This window comes from Cupressus sempervirens, chromosome 3 (genome assembly GCF_028749045.1).
Source record: "Cupressus sempervirens isolate cs-2001-9-10 chromosome 3, ASM2874904v1, whole genome shotgun sequence".
In the NCBI taxonomy this organism is placed as follows: domain Eukaryota; kingdom Viridiplantae; phylum Streptophyta; class Pinopsida; order Cupressales; family Cupressaceae; genus Cupressus; species Cupressus sempervirens.
Genome location: NC_143120.1, coordinates 970,598,742 through 970,607,724, shown reverse-complemented (window position 1 = coordinate 970,607,724; position 8,983 = coordinate 970,598,742). Strand labels below are relative to the sequence as shown.

The 8,983-nt window shown below is 33.0% G+C and overlaps 2 pseudogenes; both read right to left on the bottom strand.

Annotated features, from left to right (window-relative positions):
• Window positions 1-1,281: 1,281 nt before the first annotated feature.
• On the bottom strand, window positions 1,282-2,308 carry LOC149569979 (F-box protein At2g02240-like; annotated as a pseudogene).
• A 4,367-nt stretch (window positions 2,309-6,675) lies between these two features.
• LOC149569978 (UDP-galactose/UDP-glucose transporter 4-like) overlaps window positions 6,676-8,983 on the bottom strand; it is a 61,188-nt pseudogene continuing 58,880 nt past the window's right edge.

The following is an 8,983-nucleotide window of genomic DNA, read 5'->3' as shown; positions in this document are numbered from 1 at the left end:
AGCATAGCCGTAGCATATTTGTGACTGCAGTAAAATGTTAAAGAGGACTAGAATGAAGGCATCTTATGGTCAATAGCTTAGGACTGTGGTGGACTAGAAATAAGAGTACCCATACTTGCACCGTTGATGTGGCATCACATTATTGGTTTTTTTCACGTTCAAGTACTGAGTCCCTTCACTAGCTGGGTGTTTTACGAAGTGAAAAAAGAAATTTTTTATGGGTTAATTGACATTTTCTTTAAGAATAATAGTGCCTACTTTTTAGGACTGGAGATTTTAGAGGGTGGTAAAGGTGGGGGCTATAAATTGCACCACCAACTAAGGCTTTTTATCACCCATTTCAACTCTTACAAGCTTGAACTGCAATACAAAATTTATAGCACCACCAGCTTTAAAATAACTTAAAACATCTCAGCAATACCTATTGAATTTTTTTACAAAATCCTCCTCTATATTCATGTTTTGTTACATTGTCATTTCTACATTGCATTACATTTTCCTTGCAGCCAATCTAGATCTAGAGTGATGTCATAATACCCTGGATACTTACACTACTATTCAATGTTGATGTCATACTATCTTAGATATACTACAAATATTTTTAGTGTTTGGATATGAAAGTTTTCATAAAAGTCTTTAAGGCAACAAGGATTAGAAGAAAATATCATGGAGGAATGTCACGCAAGTCATACTAGAGAACTATCTCAGTTCACAGCATCTATTTCAAGCAAGGAAATTACAAGAACATAATGATGACATAGGACAATTTTTTCAGTTCATATCATCTTGTTCAACACCAATTAGTTTTCCAGAATTAGGGAGCACATAACAATCTTCTTGAAGGAAGAAGTTACATCCTTCTCACCTCTAGGAAAAATCAGCCAGAAAGGGCAAAAAAAGCAGATAATCTGTGTGAAATGGAAAATTCAGCCAGAAAGGGCCAAAAAAAAAGCAAATAATAGCAATTAAATTTAAAAAATTGTAAAATTTTGGAAGAAAGAGCCAATAATAAATAATTGTAGAAAGGAAAACCATTATGAACAGTTCAAATGATGCAAACCTGATGTATTCACATACATTTTACTTGTAACCAAAATAATGTTACACATGCAAAGCAAACAAACATATGTACACAGACAGTTTACCCACCAAAATTTATGATTTATTTTGCCAAAGGTTTCACCGCCAGTAAAAAAAATGTTAAAGATCTTGAACAAACATAAAATGAAACTAAACAAACTAAATAATTTGAACAACAATAAATGAGAAAAGTGTAATCTTTTACTCCGTATACTTATCCATAACAGAATTTCTTACAAACCAAGCTTTAGACAGTTTGGTAGTCCTGCTTCAAAAAAAAAGACATACATAGAGCCAAAATAAACTGGAAAACATACATAGAAAGGTCCAGAGCATCTTTGTATATATCATTACTTATGCAAACACATACTGTAAAACTGAGGTCACATCCTATCTTTTCTTACTGAACATTTCTTGGAACCAAAAAGCTAGGTTGAATTATAACCCCTTCTATAAGAAGTCCATCTTTCCAATCTCCACCAACCATTTCTTTCATCTTAAATGTCACTTTCTTTGGACCATCCTCATCTTCTTGCACAGAAAACACACCTGCTTCAAACTCCATCCAACCATCCCCGGCATGTCTAAAAGAAGTCATATCATATCCTTCACTATGAACAAGATCCTCAGTGTTTTGCAAAAACTGAGTAGATCGTTGTTGTTGTTCCCAAGGATTTGTAAATAGAAATTTGACTGGTTCAAAATACCAACCATATGGGCCATCATCTGATTCCTTGAACTTCAATCTAAATGAGAAAGTATAGTCTATACCAGGAGACAAAAGTGTGCTGTCAAAATTGCCTTCTACTTCAAACCAGCATACATCAATTAGTTCAGCTACTTCCTAAAAAAAATGTTGTAAAATGAATCAAAAAATTTCATTAGCTTTGCTTGACCATTGTTTTCATGTTCACCTAAATATAAAACATTTAAAGAATTCGACAACTATGCAGTAGCTTACCTAATGTTATCTTTAGAATTCCACTTCCAGTATCGATCATCACTTCCCCAAACTATACCCAACTCTCTTGCAGACAATATAAAGCATAGTTTCCCCATGGGTTTGTGTAGCCAAAACTTCTGAATTGATCAAAGATTCAAAATAAATTCATTTGAGATTTAAAAGAAAGATGTTCTAAATAAGAATCTCTGCAAATAAAAGATGTTCTAAATAAAAATCTATTGACTTTTAGCTACAACTTCTAACTTCATGAAGCCATGAGGCCATTGCAAACTGAAACATTTATTCTAGCATTATAAAATAAGATGTTCTTTGTGAGAATCTCTGAATTAGCTAGCCTACTGAAATAAAGGTAAGCGAGAAACCTAGAGGACTAGAGTCAAGGCTCCCTAAATAGTATTTTGACATTGTTTGGGGTCATGTAGTGTGTCACTAAAGGAAACCAGGCAATTGAGTCAGTATTTGTGTTAAGTTTTCAATACAAACTGATTTGGTGGCTAAACTTGAAAGACTAATTCTAGAATTATTTTATGTTATCTATTTAACATCACTGAGAAGCATGCAAGGTGTATAGATATTGTAATTAGACTTAATTATGATGAAATATAATAATAAATTATATGGTAGTTTGAAAGAGCTATGAATTTATAAAGAGAAATAACATTATGAGAGCTTGCCTCTTAATTCCACTAAAGTTTCACTCAATAGAAGAAATCATAACATTAATCTCACAAAATGGAAATTCTATAACTAGATGACATTAAGCGATCTATGTTAAGGCTTGCAAAAGGCTTAAACTATATATGGCAGATTGGTATTAGATATAGGCAGCTTAAAATTGGATATAGGTAGATGAAGTCTGATGTTCTCTTGAATGTGTTCAAGAAAAAGAAATAAACTATTCTGACATTATTATAAAATTGAAATATTTTCTAACGTTTAATTCCATAGTAAAGTTAAAACAAAAATGATGGAATCAAGGGAAAAAGAAATAGAAAAGAAACATGAAAGTTATATTAAATATTAAAATGAAGCTATGCACCAGTCTGAGCTTCGACTCTTTCGCAGCATAGTTACATTATTTTTTCTCAACTCGTGGCATCATTTTTTACTCAACTTCAAGCTTGCATCTTACAATTCTACATGGCTGAATTACACTAAGAGTGTGAAATATGGAGAGTGAAAGGTCTATGAAGCATGCAAGGTGGCATATAGATATTTTTATTAGAGTTATATGATAAAATGTAAGAATCGGTTCTATTGTATAAGAATTGATTCTATGTTCGAATGAGAGAGAAGGGAATTCAAATTAGAAATCTTGCCTCTTATTCCACTACTTAAGTTTTATTTAACTAAAGCAATCACAAAATTAATTGTAGGATATGGCGAATCAGTATCGGATTTCAAGCATATAGTAATGAAAAGTCTTTTTGATACAATTAATATGTTACTACAAATTCATATACTATTTTGAAATTATTATTGGTACCATTTTAAATATTTTCTTGACATTCTAATCTCATGGTAAAGTTAAATCCAAAATCTCATGGTAAAGTATAATCCAAAATAATGAAAATAAGGCAAGCATGAAATTTATATTAAATAATTGAATGACACTATGCACCAGTATAAAATCTGGCTCTTCCTAGTCACAGTTACATCATCTTTTGTCAACTCAAGGCATCATACTTCATGCTCAACTTCAGGCTTGCATCTTTCAGCCTACAATGTTGGATTTGACTGACAGAGTGAATAGAAACTGGAAATTCAAACAATGTATAGCAAAATAAACAATTGTAGGGGAGAGAATATTAACTTAAAATTAATATAGCTCTTTTTTTATAGGTAAAATTAATATATTTCTTGCTACCCACAAAACATGTGAATTTTGCAGACGGGGTAGTAGATGGATTGGAGAAATTAAAGTGAAATATACTCAAACCCAGGACTAGATCTACTAAATATTTCTCTTGATTCTTAACGCTATAAATGTGATGGAGGATATATAGATAACAACTACTGACATAGTTGTTTGTACAAGACTTGAAGCAATGGTGACTACTTTTTTTCTAGCTTTATGTATTCTTTTTATTGATTGAGTTACTTGGAGCCTGCTCAAACATTAACTGACAATCTTTCAAATATATATAAAAGTTGAGGTGTTGTTGTGCATAACAAGATAGTGCCTTTATGTGCCTCAATTTCACAAATTTTTGTTTACCCAGTGACTATAGAAATAAGGATTCGAAGCCCCATTATAACTTTTAGCTTCCACTTATCGGACCTGACCCAGAACATAGAACATTAACAAACCACTCTGAAATTCACCCTCTTCTTTGTCTCAAATTTTATACATGTATGGTTCAGATAGTTTATATTTTGAAAATTCCATAAGTGAGAAAAGTGTTCATTATACTTTCGTTATAATAAGAATAGAAACATGATACTAGTTATTATCACCATGTTTTTACATAAACATTTTCATGTTACATGAAGACCTTCGGGGGTGAAAAACAACCAACACATACTCACGAATCTAAAAAAATTGGCAAAAGTAATAAAATTAGAAAACTCAAGTGCCATAGCAAGACTGTTCATCATGTTTACTAATCATAAAATAACAACCAACAAATATTAGAATGAACAATCAACAAACATAAATACTCAAGGAAACAAACAAACCAAAAAACATTAAAAATTTTGATTCCACGGCAAGGATGATCATCATGTTTACTAAACATAGTAAATAAATTAACAAATGTTAGAATGTTACACCATTCAATAAATATACTAAGGAACTGGAAAACTCTTACAAGCTCAGTTCTCTCTGGAAATAATAAATCATGAGAAATAAAGAAAGGAGATAGAGCATGAAGAGATCAAAAATTGTAGATCTCTAAAACAAAAGATTGGTATAACATACATATGGAAGACATAAAAAAGATGACCATTTAGGTCCTGTAGGTTTAAGAATCTCATAGGTTTTGCACCAAACTTGAGGGGAAAAATGTTTGTATCTTAAAAAAGGATATATGTGATTTAGCCTAAAACAAAACTTTTACAGAACAAGTTCACAGTTTGGTGAGCAATCTTAAGTCTAAAATAGTACTGCAAAGTTGAATTTTCAAAAATGGATGAAATCAATCTTCTCAATGGACATAGAGAGGTCAGCGGCAAAAACTATGACTTCAGGTTAACAAAGCATTTCATTAAATCCATCTAGCTATATCCTGAGATTGAAGTATGGATAAGAATTAATTTGGGGGCTGTCATTTTAAGACAAGGCATCTCCTAAGCATAAATAACAAGCTTAGAAAGCAAGAAATCCTAAAGTTTGGGCTATAGGTGAGAGAAGAAAACCCACTTTTGTGGCAATGAATCACATGTCCATTTGCCACTAAAATAAGCCCTTATTTTGGTGGTGGATCATTCTCATATTTGCTAGTGATCTAATCAGTTTCAATGATTCTATCCATGCATTAAAGGTTGAGAGAGGTATAGGAAGTCAAGTCTGGGCATGACATTTCAACTGAAGAATTTAGATAGATAAAAAATAAATAATGTTATCTGACTCGTTCAAATAGTGAGGAATAAATAGAATTAATCCAGGGAGGAAAAATGGTTCATAAAAAGAACAAATTATTACATCAATTTTTTAAAAAAATTATTTGAAGCAAGCACAAGCAATCACAATAAGGCAAAATACAATTTTAGTAAAATGAGCATGGATACAGATAGGGAATTCTAAGCCGGTATTTGATATAATCGCCTCCTTTATGGCAAAGCCCTATTCTTTCTTAGTTTGCCCTATTTTTCACTGTGTTAAATTTTGGTATATAGCCATCTGTTTGATTTTTTACGTAGGAAAACTTTCCTTGGTAGCAAGATGTCAAGTGGCAGAGCTCTTTCAGAAAATATCTCAAATGAACTATGCACAATGCATTCAATGGAAGCATAATTTAATTGTACCATTTTCAGAGTGATGACTGGGCATGCAAATACACATCGCCCAAGTAAATAGTAAGTCTTCTAGGAAATCTTCCAAATAGACTAAACACCAGAAACTGTGAGAAATACTCTGCACTAGCAATTCTTACATAGCCTTGCCAAAAACACAACTACACACAATAAAGGAATGCCTCAATATAGGCTTCAATTATGCCCAAGTCATTTAAGGGAAACAACAATATTAAACAATATTTACTATCATTCATAATAGGTCCTTTGTACTCAGTAACATAGCTTCAAGTGCTACATTACAACTACTAGGTCCTTTGTACGCCATGAAAATATACCGAATCTTCCTTTGTACTCGGACGCAGCCAACTAGAACACGGTTTTGAGGAAGAACAATGGGCCCTTACAACTACCTTCTTCCAAAATCAAGTCATCGGCAGTATAGGGCCCCATATCAATGTGACCAAGGTCATGATTGGCAAATGTTCCATGCAAATATGGAACTCCTCAAAGATTTGCAGCATTGCAAAAAGGTTAATTACCAAAAATGATAAGACAAGAATCATTGACACCAATTTAACAAGGGTCATTGGATGAGGTGAAATAACCCCACAAATAGATAGGTGGTTGAGCAATAATGCACAACATCTAAATAGCCTAGAGGAAAAATATACAAGCTAATGTAGAATTAATTGATATTTTCCTAACAGCTGGATGGGGATGGCCAGCATAGGGAGCCCAATCATTATTGAACAGAAGAGCATTTCCATCTATTCATTTCAAACCAGAAGGGCAAATTAAATCAATAGAATCATACGTAATTGTTTCTCCCTGAATTGTGACTAGGTGAAAATGTATAGCTCCCTAAAAGAGGGTCTTCACTTGTTGAATATGTGCAAAAGGTTATAGAGCATCGCACCTATGAAGTGGATGGATTGATAGTAAATATTGTCTGCAAGGAATCCATTATTAGAGCTCCATAGATCATTATCACTCTCGCAATGCTGAAATTTGGTGAACTATGAGCATCTGCAAGGGTGAACATGATTAAGCCCGCAACAAGTAGCAGCATAGATATGTATTCATGGACGGGATATTTCCTCCTCAAGCCAGGTATAAAAGCTCCCATCACCATCACTAGAATAATGTTCTCGCATATTTTTAAGAGAGATGTGAGATCATTATTCAAACAAAATCAAAGAAACTGCCCTATTCTCGGGCCCCAACAAGTAATTCTACTAACTGTCCACTAACAACAATAAAATTACTGCTCGACAATCACGCTTTCATTGTACAGCCAGAGAAAGGAGCAATCGAGAGTTTAATTTAATTAAATAATTAGAAAAGAAGACATTCTAACACTCCAAAAAAATAGGGTAAGGAGCCACTGCTTGAATTTCTATAATGGTTTTCAATTATTTACCCAAAAAATTTACTACCATACATGTGACTGTAAATATAAGATCCAAACTGCCCGTGTAGCCTATTAGGAAGAGGAAGAACTATAAATGCAAAGTACCTTGGTTGATTTGAACATCAGCTAAGCAGGATAGTTGAGAAAAGTGAGGGAACCCTTGGTTAGTCCATGGGATCCCATAAGAATGCCTGAAAGCTTCACATATGTTTTCCATGGATTTACAACTTATTTCATTCTGAATCCCTGCAGTAAAATGAGATCTAAGTAGACAAAATTTTGCACAAACGTGAAGTACCATCCATAGCTGCAACACAATAGCACACAATCTACTTACATTCTGCTCAGGTTATCTCATAAAATATGCACAATGACACAAGATATGAGGAAAATACATAAAACAAAGAGTAAGGAGATTGATCTAGAAATGCAAAATGGAACTTGCTAAAGATATTCTCGCTCCAAAATGACAAACACCTGAACTGCAACCTACTATAAAGCTATTCCCCGATCAACAAGAGCGAACACTCACAGAAGGTGGGTGAATGTGCAGAGGCCAGGATTTGGCAGGTGAATGTAGACAAAAGCACACCGAGCGTCTCTAAAGCATTATCTTTGTTCCCACTCAGGCACTACAAAAATTTAGTGTTCAAACATTTTACCTCTAAAAGCTACGAAAATTTGGTCCTTTTTTTTTTTTTGGTTATGAACCCGAGTTGGTCGAAATTTCGACCAACACGGGGATAAAAACTAAAAAAACATGAAATGATAGGCCAATATGGCCTTTGGTCGAAAATGACCCTCAAATGTACTAATGTAAAGTAAAAAATACAATTACACCATACACATTCAAGTATGGATACAATTACACCATGCACATTCAAGTATGGGGTAAGTATCCTTAAAAACTACATATAAATCATCCTTATATCTGTCATCATGAGATAACTAAAATCATTGTATGAACATACATAGAAATAATCATGAACACATGAAATAACTAACTCATCACATATATAAATTGAGTATGGAATATCATCTAATCAAATCTAGTAACCAAGTACTGCTAATCATAAAACGTAAACATAAAATTGGCCTAAAAGAATCTGACAACCCAACATGAAAAGTAAACTAGGGGTGGGCATACAAGTCCACCATGGACTTAGGAATCCTTCTAAAATTAAGACATTTTTCTCCAATTTGAATTTGGTACCTAATTATTGGGCATAGAGCACCTCTAAAGGTACAAGGTGATCTATCTCACCCAATGCCTTATAGGGTGTCCTACACCAATGAATTAGGGTAGAAATTTGAATCAAGAGTCAAACATGAAACGATAATTTTGAAAATACACACAAAATTGGAGTTTAATATCAAGATACACACAAAAGGCCACATAAAGTGAAATAGGGACTATGTACAAAAGATAAGATAAATAAGTAAAATAATTAAATGAGGTGCACCTAAAATTAAGGGCCCACAATTTAGATTAAGTTTATAAACAATAAATATTTAAATATTTATTAACTAAATGTATTTTTTAAAAATTAATAATGATGGAAGATTGAGAA